At 37.2% G+C, this 17,595-nt stretch overlaps 1 long non-coding RNA gene across 1 annotated transcript; it reads right to left on the bottom strand.

Annotated features, from left to right (window-relative positions):
- Positions 1 to 11,787: 11,787 nt before the first annotated feature.
- On the bottom strand, positions 11,788 to 15,901 carry LOC141579024 (uncharacterized). Its single transcript, XR_012509911.1, has 2 exons — positions 15,676 to 15,901; positions 11,788 to 12,445 (listed from the first exon to the last, which is right to left on the bottom strand). It is a non-coding gene; the product is annotated as an uncharacterized LOC141579024 (long non-coding RNA).
- Between the last annotated feature and the right edge of the window lie 1,694 nt (positions 15,902 to 17,595).

Here is a 17,595-nt window from a genome sequence, read left to right as displayed (position 1 = left end):
TATATTTGAAGAGAAAAGAAAACTTCAGAATAAAGTTTACTTTGACTGTTCTCTAGGTGGGTATGGTTTTTACACTTATTAAAGCAGCCAGTTAACAAAAATCTAATATTCTGAATCTATTTTCAAAACTTTCTGAAGGTGGTGAGGACTGTGAATCGCTTGTTGCTTCATCATATAATAAGACAGATTCACTTTGGTATCGGAAGTGGATGCGCCAACATTGCTTTCATAAGGAAAGGAATTCACAACATCCGTCCCACCACCCACAAGCCCTACTGGCTTGCTGATGACTGCCTCCCTCAGGCTTCCCATTAAAAGCAGGCATCCACAGGAGTAAATTTAGGACTCATTTTATCATACTGGCAAATTTTATCATCCTGGGAAAACTAAGAAACTAGATATTCCCATATTCTCTCTGCTCATAAAACTAGTGAGAAGTCACAAACTTCTGTAAATGTGATCAGCTATTATTATGCTAGATTGGTAACTTTATGCACAAAGTCTTGAGAGCCGCCATCTCTGTTACGGGGTCAGAGAAGTTTCCAGAATGTGGATTCTGTAAGCAAAGGATAAACAGATCATTTCCTTGTGGAAAATTGCACTGAGATTGTGACTTAGGCATGTTGTGCCATCCTTTTCCAAAATCCTGATTTGATTCTTCATGAAAGTAGCCACTTTATTATTTTTTAATTTTTTATTGACCTATAGTTGATTTACAATGTTAGTTTCAGGTGTACAGCAAAGTGATTCAGTTATACATACACATACATATATACATTTTTTCTTTTCAGATTCTTTTCCTTTATGTTATTAGAAGAAATTGAATATAGTTGAAAGTGGCTACTTTAAAATGATTGAATATTTGTATCCAACAGTCAGAATGAATTACTCCAACAATGGAGCTCTCCGAACAAGAGTAAGCAATGCATAGTGTCTTTATTTTTTTTAACTGCGTTCCAGAATGATTATCTAAGTTCTATATCTGATAAGAGTCTGATGGAGCTAAATGTGGCGGGGGTGGAGAAAAGAAAGGCTAGAAACTGGCCTTATCTCCATGCCCAGAATTACGTGTTTTGCTACAGTTCAAGCAGCTCTTGGCTTGTGGAAGAAGCAGCAAAAGGGATGAAATGTGTTTGGGAGGCTATGTAATAGAATAGAAAGATTAGAAACTCTAAGACATCAAAGTGCAAATCTTGGCTTGACCAGTTGCTCAGTATGTAAAGTCGGGCACATTATCAAGTCTTTCCAAACCTTACTTTCTTCATGAGTGAAATGAGGATGCATTCATTTAGTTAACCAACATGGGGGAGGGTTTACTGTGAACAGGAAGAAGGTCTTGGGTGAAGTCACTTTTTCTTAAGCAGACTAGAGCAGTGATGGAGTCCCACTCCCAGGACACAGTGGCAGAAGTGCATCGTGTGGATATGAGCACTTCAAATCTTCCAGGGAGGGTACATGGAAATGTGAAACCGGTTGCTATTGAATCTTCTTGTCTGATTTACATCAATTTTTTCCTTAACCTTTTCCTTTGAGTTTTTAATGTTGGGAAGAGTCTTGCATATACTCTTTCCAAAATTAAAAACTGTTGGACTTTTGAGTCCTTCTGACACAGCTTCAAGTACCACTACTAGTGTATTCATGAAAAAACGCTTAGTATCACTGCTTATCAGAGAAATGCAAATCAAAACTACAGTGATGTTTCACCTCTCATCAGTCAGACTGGCCATCATTAAAAAGTCCACAAATGATAAATGCTGGAGAGGGTGTGGAGAAAAGGGAACTCTCCTACACTGTTGATGGGAATGTAGTTTGGTGCAGCCATTATGGAAAACAGTATGGAGATTCCTTAAAAAACTAAAAATAGAGTTATCATGTGATTCAGAAATCCCACTCCTGGACATATATCTGTAGAAAACTCCAATTCGAAAAGATACATGCACCCCAATGTTCATAAAAGCACTATTTACAATAGCCAAGACATGGAAACAACCTAAATGTCCATCAACAGATGAATGGATAAAGAAGATGTGGTGCGTAGATATATATATATATTATGGAATATTACTCAGCCATTAAAAAGAATAAAATAATGCCATTTGCAGCAACATGTTTGGACTTGGAGATCATCATTATAAGTGAAGTAAGGCAGAGAAAGAGAAATAAAAATATCATATAATATAACTTATATGTGGAATCTAAAAAAAAAGACAAAATTATTTACAAAACAAATACAGACTCACAGACGTAGAAAATAAACTTATGATTCTCAGAGGAGAAAAGTGGGGTAGAGGGATAAATTGGAAGTTCAGGATTTGCAGATACACACTACTATATATAAAATAGATGAACAGCAAGGTCCTACTGTACAGCACTGGGAACTCTATTCAATATCTTGTAATAGCCTATAATGAAAAAGAATGTGAAAAGGAATATATATTTTTATATGCATAATTGAATCATTATTCTGTACACCAGAAATTAGCACAACTTTTTAAACCAACTATACTGCAATTAAAACACACACACACATGCACACGCACACACACACACATACACAATACTAGTGTATTGAGGTTAAGTGCGTTGCCACTACAGCTTAGCCTCAAATTTTCAGTGGCTTTAATACAATGAAAGCACCAACTCCTGGGTTGGACCCTGGGGACACATTAGTGAACAAGACACTTACGGTCGGTCCCTCGTCTCCAATGGAATAATAATACCACCCATCTCATAGGGCTCAGTAGAAAAATTAAAATAAATGGTAATCATTGTTACCAGTTATTGAGTGTTCCCCAGGTGCCAATTTAAAACATTAAAAAAATAATAATTCATTTAACATCACAGTAACCTTATGAGACAGGTATTTTAATTTCCTCCTTTAGCAGATGAGGAAACTGAGGCAGACAGTGATGAAGTAACTTGCATCAGATCATCAGCTAAGAAGCAGGAGAGCTGGGATTTGAACCCAAGCATTCCAGCTCCAGAATCTATTCCCTTAATTAAGCTCAGGGCCAGTCCACAGGCCTTGAACTGTGTAGTCACCCACATAAATGTGTATCTTAGTTAAGTCATTTTTTGAGTTTTCTGTCATTCACCATGGAAACTGATTCTAACTTGTACACTTCATCAATTTACTTTAGACAGAGCTGGACGTGCCCTCCTGACCTCTCGCTTTCTGATGCTCACCATCCCTTCTGATTCCTTCCTTCTCCATTAAGATATATTAAAACCAATGATTTCAGAGCAGTTTTGGGCTCAGCAATAATTAACTCTTTCTGCTTGAGACCTACAAGATATTCCATGGTTAAGATGGCATCACTTAATTAGCACAACGCGTGTGTTTTTAGTTTAGTTCTCACTCTCCCGTATAACAGGGCATCTGTACGTATCAACTGACATGAACACATTCCAGGGATAAACATCACTTCATGCTCAACTATTTGGTTCAATCTAAGGTCTTCACCCAGACCATTCAAATCTCCACTCTTCCTTCCTGACTGAAATATGTCAGATTCTCTTATTTCAAAGCAAGTTACGACTTTATTCTGATTAAATAAAAATTTCACTGTAGCTGATTTTCACCTGGAGTTTTTTCAGCTCTGCAAGGACAAGCTTTTCCTCTGATAGTCTCCCAAATACAAATGCAGTGTCACCAGGGCACTGCTATGAATAGATACTACTTGAGTTCCAACTGCAGATTCCAACACCGGCAAATCGTGACATTCTTTGGGCTTAGCTGTCCCTTCTTCTGTCAATTTGGCTACTATGGAGAAGTTAAACCATCATGAAATGCACATGACTGTCCTGACCTAAAGTCATCATAAGATAAGAGGAACAGAATTTGCGTGTTGACTGAAGATATGAGGTGAGAACCTTACGGCAAGAATGAAAACAAAAACAACAAACAGCACATGGATGCCTATAAAAAGAAAGGCATTACTGATGAATTTAAAATTTAAAAAATTGACCTGAATTTAAAAAGCTTTATTTTCTCCAGAACTCTATTCAATTAAGCACGAGACAGCATTTTTAAATGGATCAATAGCCAAAATTGTGAGCTGAGAAAAAAAAAAAAAAAGACTAGTATTCATTGAGTATACTATGTGTCAGGTAACATCGTAAAAGCTTTAGATCTGCTATTTCATTCCATCCTTATCATAATTCTGTGGGGTAGATATAGTTCTACCTGTTTTCCAAGTCTTAATGAAAATGTCTTACCCAAGTCCCATGGCCAGTAAGAGCCAGAAATGAGAGGCACTCAGAGGTCTGCCTGATTCCAGGCTCTGGGGTGTCTCCACAACTTCAAGCAACAACAAGTGCATTTTTCTTGTGACTGGCAGAACTATGTTTATAAGTACTTACATGGAATCGCGAATGAACCTTAAAGAAAACCCTGAGTGTATAGATTTCAGGCTACTGGAAGCCCAGCTTTTTTTCCTTCTCTACATCACATCCTAAGGCCAGACTTTCTCTAGATTGATTTAATTGCAAAAGCACATAGTTGATCAGTTTGAGTTCAAACACTTTATTCTAGAGGACTTTACAAACGACTGACATCAATTCATTTCTCTAAAGCCAAGAACACATTTTAAACTTTGATGTATCATGACAGTTTATCTCAAAAAAGGATGTGTCATCAGACATAGAAAAAGACTTATGGGAGGTAGGTACAGCTCAACTGGTAGAGTGCATGCTCAGCATGCATGAGGCCCTGAGTTCAATCCCCAGTACCTCCATTAAGTAAATAAATAAATAAACCTAATTACCTCCCTAAGAATTTTTAAAATTCAATTAAAATAAAAAGAAAAGAAAGCAAACTTATGGTTACCAAAGGGGAAAGGGCAGGGGAGGAATAAATTAGGAGTCTGGGATTGACAGATACAAACTACTATGTATAAAAGAGAGAAACAACAAGGACTTACTGCATAGCACAGGGAACTGTATTCAATATCTTGTAATAACCCATAATGGAAAAGAATCTGAAAAAGAATATATATATATATATATACACTGAATCACTTTGTTGTACACCTGAAACTAATGCAACGCTATAAATCAACTATACTTCTAAAAAAAGGATATGCCATTGACAGTTCCTCCAATAATAATGTATGAATGTCTTTTATTTTTCCTTACTCTTAGCTACACTGGGTGTTACCAGACTTTAAGATTTTTGCCACTCTGATAAGCGTAACTAGCATTTTGTTTTAATTTACATTTCTTTAATTAAGGGTGAATCTGAGTACACTGTCACTGATTTATTATCCATATATCTCCTTTGCAGAGATCTGTCTGCTTATGTCTTTTACCCATTTTTTTAAAACTATTGATCATTTTCTTAATAATTTACAAGAATTCTTTTTATAGTAAGGTAATTAACTCTTTGTCATGCTTCCTCTCCCCTTTGCCATGTTTTCTTAAATAACTTTTACAATTTGTCATTTGTCTTGGGATTTGTGTATGTTCTTATTTTGTCACAGAGAAATGTTTTGGTATTGTCAAATACATTAATTGTAATGAATAATCCCACCTTTTCCTCAACCATTTGAAACGCCGTATGCAATATTTCATTGATCACCATTTTGACATTTTAAAGCCTCTGAAATCACCATATGTCTTAAAATTGGGAATATTAGATTACTGCCTTTGCCCAGGTGACGGAGTTGTCATTGTTTCTATTTGCACAAATTGTTCATACTGTAAATATTTCCATCACTTCAACTGAATTATTCTATAATCAAAGGAAGGGAATTCAGTGGAACTTGGTTCAGCCTAGACATGTTGACACATTACAAAGCCACTGCATATCATATGCTTTTTACATAATAATACAGGGAACTGTATTTATAGAATTATCAATTTTGCACCATTCTTACATTCCTATAATGTACTCTACTTGATATTTATGAATTATTTAATGAATGTATTACTGTGCTCCATTGAAAATAATTTATTTACAATTTTTGCAGTGACATTTATTAGTGAGATGGGCGATAAGGTTTTTTCTTTTTAGTGCTACCTTTATCAAGTTTTAATATGATATAACAATATTATATTAATGTTATTAAAATATTGAAAGTATTCTTTCTTATGCAAAATTTTAAAAAACAGGTCTGAAATAATTTATTTCATATATCTCTGAAACTTGTAATAAAAAGTACTGAAGCTAAGGGCATGAATAAAAGTGATGAAATAAGATATCATAACATTTTATTGCATTTCTGAACAGGTGAATGTGATAAATAAGAAATATAATACTTCGATTTATATTCAGTTGAGATTATAGTCATTCCAAGGATCTAGGGCAATTCAAACTCTGAAAAAAGAAGCAGAATTTCCTACTGACTCTCCAATTTCTAATTTTCAGAGTTATGTGGGAGGTATGTGGCAAATTTATTCATATGCCTGAATCCAACATGCAAATATGTAATGTAAATTTTCTATATATTGAGATATACATGTTTGAAAGACAGAAAACATTTGTATTTTATTCTTTCCTGTAAATAAGCATACAATGTGAATACATAAATGCTTATTAAGTGAATGTTATAACTTTAATGGCTCATTCCAACTATTCATTAATCATCTTTTTTTTTCCTGTTTTTTAAAATTGAAGTGTAGTTGGTTTACAATGTTGTGTTGATCTCAGGTGTACAGCATAGTGATTCAGTTATACATACGTATATATTCCTTTTCATATTCTTTTCCATTATAGGCTATTAGAAGCTATGAAATACAGTTCCCTGTGCTCTACAGTAGGACCTTGTTGTTTATATATTTTATATATAATAGTTACTCTCAGCAAATCCCGAACTCCCAGTTTATCCCTCCATCCCACAATTAATCATCTCTTATGTAACAGACACTTTCCATACATCATCTCAATTAGCATCATAGGCAGATGAGGAAATGGAGACCAGAGAGATGAAGTCACATGCCTGGAGCTAGAATTTGGTGACAGAGCCAGTGCCCAAAGTGATATCTTTCTAATTCCCGAAACTGTTATTTTGCTTCCAACGCTGCCTCTAAAAGAAGCCCTTTTGTAATCCAAGACTATATATGGGCTGCCAGTGAGCATCTCAAATACACGCAACTGAGCATAGAGATTCTGAGGCTATGTGTGAACCGTCAAGAGCCACAGATCTTCTTGTGACACAGGTTCCCACTCATCGCTGAAGACCAAGGTAATTCATTATGAAATTTCAAGGTGAGGAACTATATTTTCAGTAGACTCGAAAGCAACATGCATGTGGGAGAAGCTCCTGCTTCCATGGGCTTATCTGGGCACTTTCAAAAGAGCGCTGTTAAGAATTAAAGCTCCATATTTCATTTGTTTCTCACATGCTGGATTCAGAGAGCACTTCTGTTCTCTTTCTCAGAGTTCTTCCTCAACAGAGTCACCAAAACCAGAGGCAGATTTGAGATTGCGATCAGATGCTCTCCAGGTCACATGAATCTGTCCATCACTCAGTTCTGAGTCAGAGCAACAGGATGACACAGGCTGGGTGCACTTCAACGTGCGGGGAGCCAGGTACACCTCTGCTCCCCGCAGTAGTGGGCGAAACCTTTAGACAGTAAACGTGTGTCATACGCATAGGAAAGTTGCAGGGGAAGTTTCTGCTTGGCTCATGTCATAATAGATTCATCTGTTTTGCCCAAACAAGTTGATTGATTTAGGGATAAACTAATTTATGTGCCAAACACGTTGATCAAACTTGATCTGAGCCCAGCAGAAGTAGGCCAGCAGTCTACCAGGAATCGAGACAAAAACAAAACTCGTTTGAAGTCAGGTAGCTTGACTAATCACACAAAGAATTTGTTCAACACTGGTGCACACCCTTCAACAGAAGTTGCAGTTCCTCAGACTTAAAATTAAGGAAAGAGAGGCAGACTCTTTCTATTACAGATGGTTTAATGAGTTCATTTGAACACATTGCATGGTGAGAGTTAGCTATAGATCCAAATCAAGTCAGTATGTATTTATCCAGTGGGCATTCCATGCAAGGTACCGTGGAAGGAAAGAAAAGGTGTGGGGGGGGGAGGAAAGGGGGATAGAGGTGAAGGAGGAAGGGGAGAGGGAGAAGAAGAAAAGAAAGGCAAAAAAAAAAAAAAAGAGAAAGGAAAGAAAAAACAGTATCTCCTCTGGAAATGGGATGGGAAGCGTGTGGAAACCCTATTTCAAAGTGCCCGGGTCAATGGTGCCCTTAAGAATCATATACTGACAGGTATATATAGAATAGATAAACCAGTTTACACCGTAGAGCACAGGGAAATATACTCAAGATCTTGCAGTAGCTCATGGTGAAAAAGAATATGAAAATGAATATACATATATATTCATGTATGACTGAAGAATTGTGCTGTACACCAGAAATTGACACAACATTGTAAACTGGCTATAACTCAATAAAAAAAAAAAGAAATCCAAAAAAAAAAAAAAAGAAAAGAATCAATAGGGTCAGACTGAGCTTCCAAACGACCGCATCTTTCAAAGTACCTTTCATCCACAAAACCCCTAGAGTTTGACAGCCAAGTTTATCTTTGAAACCAAAGAGAAAAAGGCCTAGAAATTTCCTGTGAAGAGAAGACTCCTGGCTCCTGATAAGAAGGCAACCAGCATAGGCTGCTGGTTCTGTCTCCTCAGATCAGAAGTGAGAGCCAAGCAAGGATCTGAGGACCCATCATAAAAATCGTGAGAAACTCTGGTACAGACACAAGGATTCACAAACTGCTGTGAGTAAGGGGGTGGCTGGAGGGAGCCTCAGCCTGGGGAAATTGCCCTGGGGCCAAGGAAATCAGACCAGAACTTTTTTTTTAATTGAAGTATATAGCTGGTTTACAATATTGTGTTAATTTCTGGGTATATAGCATAGTGGTTCAGTTTGATTGATTGATCGATCAATATTTCTTTTCTTTTCTTTTTTCTGCTTAACACCTTTAATTTATTTCTCCAAAACAGAGAGGCAAGAAGGCAATTAGCTAAAGGCTATTAACATAACAAAATTGCCTCCAACCCTTGTTCTCTAACTCTGAAGGCAGCACAGACCTGGGGTTGGAGCTGAGTCTCGCTCAGGCCGGCCCCTTGGAACAAGTCACTTTTGCCCCATCAATGATATTTTCTGAGATTTGAAAAATTGTATTTTCCTTTCCATATTCTTTTTCATTATGGGCTATTACAAGGTATTGAAGATAGTTCCCTGTGCTGTACAGCAGGCCCTTGCTGTTCATCTATTTTATATATAGTAGTTAGTACCTGCAAGTCTTGAACTCCCCATTTATCTCTTCCTACCCCCTTTTCCCCACTGGTGACCATAAGTTTGTTTTCTATGTCTGTGAGTCTGTTTCTGTTTTGTAAATCAGTTCGTTAGTGTCCTTTTTTTTTTTTTAATTTAAGATCCCACATGTAAGTGATATCATATGGTATTTGTCTTTTTTTTTTCTGGCTGGCTTCCGTTAGTATGACCATCTCCAGGAGACCAGAACTTTAAATTCTAACCTGGCTTCTCACAAGGCCTTGGGAGGATCATCCCAGAAGCCATGGCCAGGCTGGCTGGGGTCTCAGGATAGAGTTTCAGGACTGCCCAGAAGCCCTGCGGGGGTGGGTGAGGTGAGGCACTGATGGGAGCAAACAGGTGCTGATGGATCTGACTTTCTTAAGCACTCACTCCTGCACCCACTCCCTCTCCAAACAGCAGGATTTGCGCATCCCATTCTAAGACTGTTTCTGCTCAGAACAGCATCGTCTTGCTAAGGTTTTTTTTAAGAGCAAATCCCAGACCAGAGGAGTTTCCCAGTGTGGTGGCAGAAAACTGGGCTGTGGTTGGCTGTGGCGTAGTGTCCAGGGCTCTCTGCCCTGTGGCTCATCTTCTCTATTATTTTAAAGTCACCAAGACGAAGACAAATCCGCCCAGGCATTGGCTCTTCCCCAAAACGTACAGCTAACTAGAAAAACAACAAAACTGAACAGCATACACTACATGAATGCTGAAAGCAGAACTGCTGGTACAGATGGACCATGAATTTAATATAAGCAACCAGTATCCTCACAGAAGACATTGGTAATACAAAGCTGACACACGAGGTCAAAAAAAGATAAGTAGAAATAACAGGTATGAAAAGAACACAACTTGCGGGAGGGTATAGCTCAAGTGGTAGAGCGCATGCTCAGCATGTACAGGGTCCTGGGTTCAATCCCCAGTGCCTCCTCCAAAAATATAAATAAATAAATAAAACCCAATTACCTCCCTCTCATTAAAAAAAAAAGAAAAAAAATTAATTAAAAAACTAATTATCTCCCCCCCCAAAAAAACCTAAAAAAAAGGACACAATTGATAATAATAACAGTAACCGCTAGAATGAATATATTATTTACATTGTACGCAGCAATACTGTACATGTATTTCATATAGTAACACGTTTGGTTTCTACAACTCTGTGAGGTAGGAACTGGTATTAGTTCCACTTTATAGGTGAAGAAATTGAGGCATAAAGAGATGAAATAAATTGCCCCAGGTGGAACCGGGATTTAAGCACAGATATTCAAAAATTGCACCTCTTGGGGAGTGATGGAAATGTTAGCTAGCTTGACTGTGGTAGTGGTTTTGAGACAGGAGGGAAGGGGGCAGGGCACAGCCATTCAAGAAATGACGCAGCAATTAACACCAAAATGGTGGAAGATTCAACTCCCAGTTGGCCTTGAGGCTCTAGATGGTGGGAGGTTTGACTTCTAGTAGAACTTGAACTTCATTATACGCCCATTGTAATATATTAACATGATAAATAACATGCCTACAGGTGCCATGACAGCTCCAAGGCTAACCATTAAAGGTCAAAGACTGGGCAATGGCCAACTTCCTGGGAATCCCAGCCCCTTCCCCAGGGTTGTTAAAATGGTCCTCCCACTTGTTAGCATGTGACGCTACCAAGCCCATAAAAACTGGCAACACAGAGCCTTGTGGCCTCTCTCACTCCCTCCCCTTTGAAGACGGCCTGTACTCTGTGTATGGAGTGTGTTACCTACTCCTACTCTAATCTGGGCACCCAACCCCCACACCTCATGGCCTTCCTCTTCCTTCTGAAGCAGCCTGCACTCTACGCAGTATGTATCTCTCTAAATAGATCTACCTTTACTCACCTGTGGCTCACTCTTGAATTCTTTCCTGGGCGAAGCCAAGGACCCACATGTGGTGGGGCACGTCCCAGGGACTCCACTGAGACCTGGGACACAGCCTTCTTCATTCCCCACATCCATTTTTCCTGCATCAGTTTCACTGGTGTACACATCTATAAAAATTCATCAAACTGTACTTCTGAAATATATGTGGTTTACTGTACAGGAACCATACAACAATAAAGGTGTTAAAAAATTAAAATAAAAAAAACCCACAGATATTATGGCTCCATGAAACAAATATTGATGAGTACACCCAAAGCAGGAATTCATGAAAGAGGTCAGATAGCAGAGAGAAGAGGATGAAGGTACAGTGCTAGAGCGGGTGCTTAGCATGGGCGAGGTCCTGGGTTCAATCTGCAGTACCTCCATTAAAATAAATAAAGAAAAACCTAATTACTTCCCCCTAAATAAATAAAATGTTAGGAAAAAAAATACAAAATGGAAAACTTTTAAACCAACAGAAGAAAACTGGGTCTAGCCAATGGAATATAGGAAAGGGAGAAAAAAGGAAATAAAGTTAAGGAATTGGAAGGTATGGAATAGGTTGGGAAATACGTCATCATATAATATTACAATAAGAAATACTGGGATAAACTCACCAAATACAGAGCCTCTCAGATCGTAATTTATTTATGTGTGTGAGAAATAAATGCGTTATCTTGTTTAAGCCATGTTTTTAGTTTTCTGTCATTCGCAATGGAAACTGATTCTCATTTGTGTACTTCCTTAATTCCTTAATGTCAAAACATTCATCTCCAAGACTTTTTCTAAAGAGTTTTGAATAATAAATTAGGGAACAGTATAGAAAACAAAAAAGAGAAATTTGTAAGTTTGTGATAGAAGCATTCTCTCAATATTGTGGAAGCTGGGGGGAAAAACTCTAGAACTGAAGACAACTTAGTCCTTCAGAGTCCATGAAAAGGAGATCTGTGGAGGGAGAGAACGGTGTCAGCATAAAACGACTGCCTTTCTGTACAAAAACAGAAGAAATACTTCCGACGTCAGCATATCCTTCAGATAGACTCCGCATCGCACACCACGGGACCAAAGATTGAAGCTGCCTGATCTCGTGCTGATCAAAGGCTTTCATTTTTGGAAGTTACACTTTCTGGATGTGGTAGAGACGAAGTTTGACTCTTCCATGGCCAAAGTTCAAGGGTGGAGCAGGAAAGCAATTCATAGCAAGTGCGATAAAGAGGCTGTTGTGCTGTGTGGTACCCACAGTATGCTCTTTTCCTGCGTCGGTGAAGGCAAGTGCACCACCGGCCACTGCTGAAATATCAAATGAAAGTTCTGTGAGACGTGTAAAACTATGGTAAGTAAACCTGAAGTTAAGCCTAGATGAATAAATGAAGATTATTTCTCGGCAGAAGTTATGAGAAAAAGAAGAAGCTTCTGGAGAAAGAACAAATAGTTTAGAAGGAAAAATCCTTGAAGAAGGGATAGACATGTTGAAAGATCTAGGATCTTGGGATCTGTGTCAGAACAGAAACATCACTGCCTCAGAAGATGGTCTGGCCATCACAGAAGTACCCAAAGAAGTGGAGATTTGAAAAATTTTGCCACAGGGGTAACTCAACAGAACATACACCTCTAAACAGGCAAGTCCAGTTGAAAAGAAGTACAGTGGAGTTACCACATCTCACAGCTAGGAAGAGGAATGATCTCAGAATTAAAGAATTCATGAAAAAGAATATATATGTGTATGTATAACTAAGTCACTGTGCTGGGCACCTGAAACTAACACAACATTGTTAATCAACTATACTTCAATTTAAAAAAAAGGAAATAATAAGATCTTAGTTGATGTTTAGTAAATCTAGGTACAATAAAAGTATTGTATTAAAAAAAAAGACTGAAAAAAACCAAACACTGAGGGCTTTATACATTACCTCTCATATCCCCTTCCTAGAATACACTGTGTCTGAAAAATAGTTTCACAGACTTCAAAAATAATTTGAAAGAAAAAAAGAAATTTTAAAAAGATGTCAAATTTGAACTAGATGATCAGAGAAGGAGATACATATTTTATGAAACCAAGTCACAGAATTAGAATCTTCCCGAAGAAATAGCTGGACTTAAAAAATACATTCAGAGAGCTTGAAGAAACCAATCAAATGCTAGTGGAAAACTGAGAATTTATAAAAAAAAAAAAACCCAGAATGTTAAGAAATAAGACAAGACAAAGATGGGACAATTTGAGAACAAAGAAAGATTGCTGCAATAGATTGAAACACATCAAATATATTTAAATACACAAGTTCATAATTACAGTCCCATCCCCACCCCACCCCCCAAAAAAGCCCCTATAGGTCATCCTTAGAGGATGCCAGTAAACCAATCCATCATTCAGAAAACTGGTAAATAAAAGGAAATAATCAGGCATGTTTTTCTGTCTTTCCTATACATTCTCTGCTACTAAATAGTAACTAAATAGTAGATGAGAAGAAGTTATTTTTTTAGAGAAGTAATTCCGATAATAAACAAAGAGGAAATGATTCAATTGCACTGTATTCATCTGCAATCCATCGATGGATCTTACCGCTGATGGTCAATGGCTACTAACATTACACACAAAAAACAATCAAATAGTCTGTGTGTCCTGAGGGAAGAACATAAAGCGATCTTTGAAGCAGACTTGCCAAAAAATTTAACCTGAATCTCAAGAACTGCCAATGCAGTGTGTGAGTAAAGAGGGACATGTTAAACCATGCCACACAGGTGCAGTCAGCAAAATCCAGACTACAGAAAATGCCTTCTCGTGAAGAATCCAGTGTTTTCAACAAATAAACAATCCCACGCAGTGTTCTGTGGTTAAAAACAGAACAAAGATTTACAAAGAAATAAAACTGATAGCTCTTAAAATATGACCGATAGAGATAGTTCTGCTTGACTAGTTTAATTTACCGTAAGTAATTTGAAGGTGATTTTAAGTAACAAGAAATAAGCAATATATTTGAAAAATAGCTCTTAACATTCCCTCCGCTTCCTAAAGGCCTGTTACTAGCAGAAACCGATGGCTCACAGAGGGACTGGCAAATAAACATGCTTCTTATTCTATTTTTCTATTTTCTGTTCCAAAAGACCAAAACAAAGGGCTCTAAAAATATTTGTTAATAAAGATAACAAAGAACCACAGTTAGACTGACTGACAACTGAAAAGCAGTGCAAGCCAAAATACAATGGAATGGTATTTTTAAACAGCTGAAAGAAAATAACTACCAGCTTAGAAAATATCCTTCAACTAGTCAAGAGAAAAAAACAATTTTTTTTAGAGCAACAAAAACCATGAGAACTGTACTGAATAGATCTGCCTCGAAGGAAATACTAAATGGTATTATTTAGGCAGATGGAAATACAATTCCAGATGGAAGATCAGAAATGCAAGGAATAAAGAACAATGAAAATGGTAAACATTTGAGTTAATCCAATCTATAGTGATTATTTAGGTGGAGAGGATATAGCTCAAGTGGTAGAGCGCATGTTTAGAATGGAGAAGGTCCTGGGTTCAATCCCCAGTGCCTCCTCCTAAAAATAAGTAAGTAAATTAAAAAAGCCTAATTGCCTCCCCATCCAAAAAAAAAATAAAAATTTGAAAAGCAATATGAAAAAAATATTGATTCTCTAAACGAAATAATAATAATGTGTTGTGGGATTTAAAATAATAGAAAAACTTTAAACATGACAACAATAGCATATACATCGAAAGGGGGAAAATGGTACTTCTATTGTTCAAGAGGTGGCTAAAATTACCAAATAACATTAGGTTTTGATGAGTCTAGGATGCATACTGCAGTCATTAGGAACCGCTGGCAGACTAGTAAGAGGGGATGTAACTACAAGACTAAGAAATTTAAGGACTAGGGGAGAAATAACTATAAAAAAACTTGAGTGGATTCAAAAGAATGCAAGGAAGGAAGGAAGGAGGGACACAGAATAGACGAAACAAATAAAAAGCAAGTACAGACTCAGCAGATTTAAACTGAATGTATCCGAGTATGTGTATGTATACGCACGACTGGGACACTGTGCTGTACACGAGAAACTGACACGCTGTAATTGACACTAGACTTCAATTAAAAAAAACTGAATACATCAGTAATTACACTAAATGTAATTAGACTAGCTGGTTCAATTACAATGCACGGATATGGAAAAATGAACTATGCAAGCCCTAACCCAGAGAAAGCGGATTGCTTCGATATTAATATATAAAAAGTTTATTTTAAAGCAGAAGTTGTTACTGAAGATAAAGAAGTTCACTTCTGAATGAAAAACAGCAAATGTTAAACCAAGCTTTCAGTTTAGCAGGAATACACACACACACACACACACACACACACACACACACACACACACAGAATTTGCATATAAATATATATAATTTGTGTAGAACTAATAAATAGATGGAATATAATTGTATAGAGCGATATATACACATATGGATAGTTTCCCTGCTCACTGGTGGTCAGGCTGCGCCGCAGGATAGAGCGTTATGTTACCGTAAGTGTGGTCAAGGTTACGAGGCAGATTAGCGCCTCCCAAGGAAGAGACCCGTGCACGATTCAAGGTCGCCGAGAGCAGAAGGCACAAACACCAGGCTCAAGTGGTCCGGTGTTTACTTATAGCAAGAAGAGGGAGTGATAAAACGTGAACCAGATCCAGGGTCCCTCACAGCCGGAGGGTCCGTGCTGCAGCCAACTGGGTGAGTGCATCACCTCACTTCCAGCGGCGGTGAAGGACCCTGACCCCTCCCACGCAGGGGCTAAATACAGAAAGCTGGGGGCGTGCCTGAGGGCCACCGACACACAGGCTTAAGCAGAACAAAGGAGCGTGTATCCATCAAGCTCAGAACAGGAAAAGATATTCCCTCTCCAGGCTGTGAGCCCAGCACAGGCTGCAGGACATTTTATCTCCCAGTGAGGAAGTGTTCCAGACCCAAGGCCCATTCTTATACGGCTGAGCAGGGGTTAGCAAACTGTTTCTATATAAAGAGACATATCTCAAATATATATATAAGAAATATATACATATATCTCAAAATTGACAGAATTATAAGAAGAAATAGGCAAATCCATAACATTATAGGTTTTTCATACACTTTTCTTAGTAACTAATAGAATAAGCAGATTAAAAAAATCAGGACAGATACAGAAGATTTGAACAACACAGTGAACAAATTTAACCTAATTTCTGTGTATTGATCATGGCACTTAACAATTGTAGAACACAGTTTCTTTTCAAAAATGCAACATGAAGTAAAAATTTGAAATGTCCTGTAATTATTAAAGAAATTTGATCCATAATTTAAAACATTCACACACACACTACAAACACTCAATGCATGAACTAATTATTTCTGTGATAAATTCTGACATTTAAGGAATAAATAACACCAAAATTACAAGAATTCTCTCAGAGAAATGGAACAGGAAAAGAAGAATCACTTTTTTTTCCTATCCATTTTTGTTTTATGAAGCCAGCATCTTGATACCCAAACCCAACAATGAAATCACACAAAAGAAGAATTAAGGGACAATCTCTTTCATGAAGATAGATGCAAAAATCCTAAACAAAACAATAGCAGAGCAAATTCAGCTCTGGCTAAGAGGATAATGGATTCCAACAAATTTGGACTTATTTTTGAAGTGACAGCTAGGTTTAATATTTGCCATACCAAATATCAAGACAATATATAGTTATGATAATTTAGACAGTGTAGTATGTGGATACAGGTAATATAGAGCAGCAGGGAAATGAATTTTTTAATAAAGTATGCTTAACTGGATATCTAAATTGGAAGAAAATGAAATTAATCTCTTATGCTATACTCAATAATCAGTTCTAAATGGATTGTGGCTTTAAGTGTGAAAGGCAAAATAGCAAAGCTATTTGACAGAGAAGAGTTGATAGAGGAAAATATCTTCATTACTTTGGGATAGGGCAACACTTCTTAAAGGTGACACACAATACCCTAGCCATAAAAAGATAGACTTTAAAAATAAAGACTTTTATTCTTCAAGAGACACCATCAACAGAGTAAAAATTCAGTCCAAAGAGTTGAAGAAAGTACTTTCAATACATATAACTGGCAAAAAAACTTGTGTGCTGAATAGACAAAAAAACTTTACAGAATAATGAAAAAAAAATCCAATTTAAAAGTGGGTAACAAATCCTTCCCATGAGAAGACATCCAAATGACCACTGAATGGATGAAAACTTATTTCATCATTGATCATAAGAAAATGTAGACTTTTTTTTGTACAGATGTGCTTTTTAAAAAAACATTTTTGAGGGGGAGGTAATTCAGTTTTTATTTATTTATTTTTTTAACGGAAGGACTGGGGATTGAATCCTGGACCTCGTGCATGCTAAGTACGTGCTCTACCAGTAAGCTATATCCTCCCCTCTTAGAAAATGCA

The sequence above is a fragment of the Camelus bactrianus genome, chromosome 11 (assembly GCF_048773025.1).
Source record: "Camelus bactrianus isolate YW-2024 breed Bactrian camel chromosome 11, ASM4877302v1, whole genome shotgun sequence".
NCBI classification, from domain to species: Eukaryota; Metazoa; Chordata; class Mammalia; order Artiodactyla; family Camelidae; genus Camelus; species Camelus bactrianus.
The sequence above is the reverse complement of the archived record's forward strand: the minus strand, read 5'-3'. Positions and strand labels throughout refer to the sequence as shown.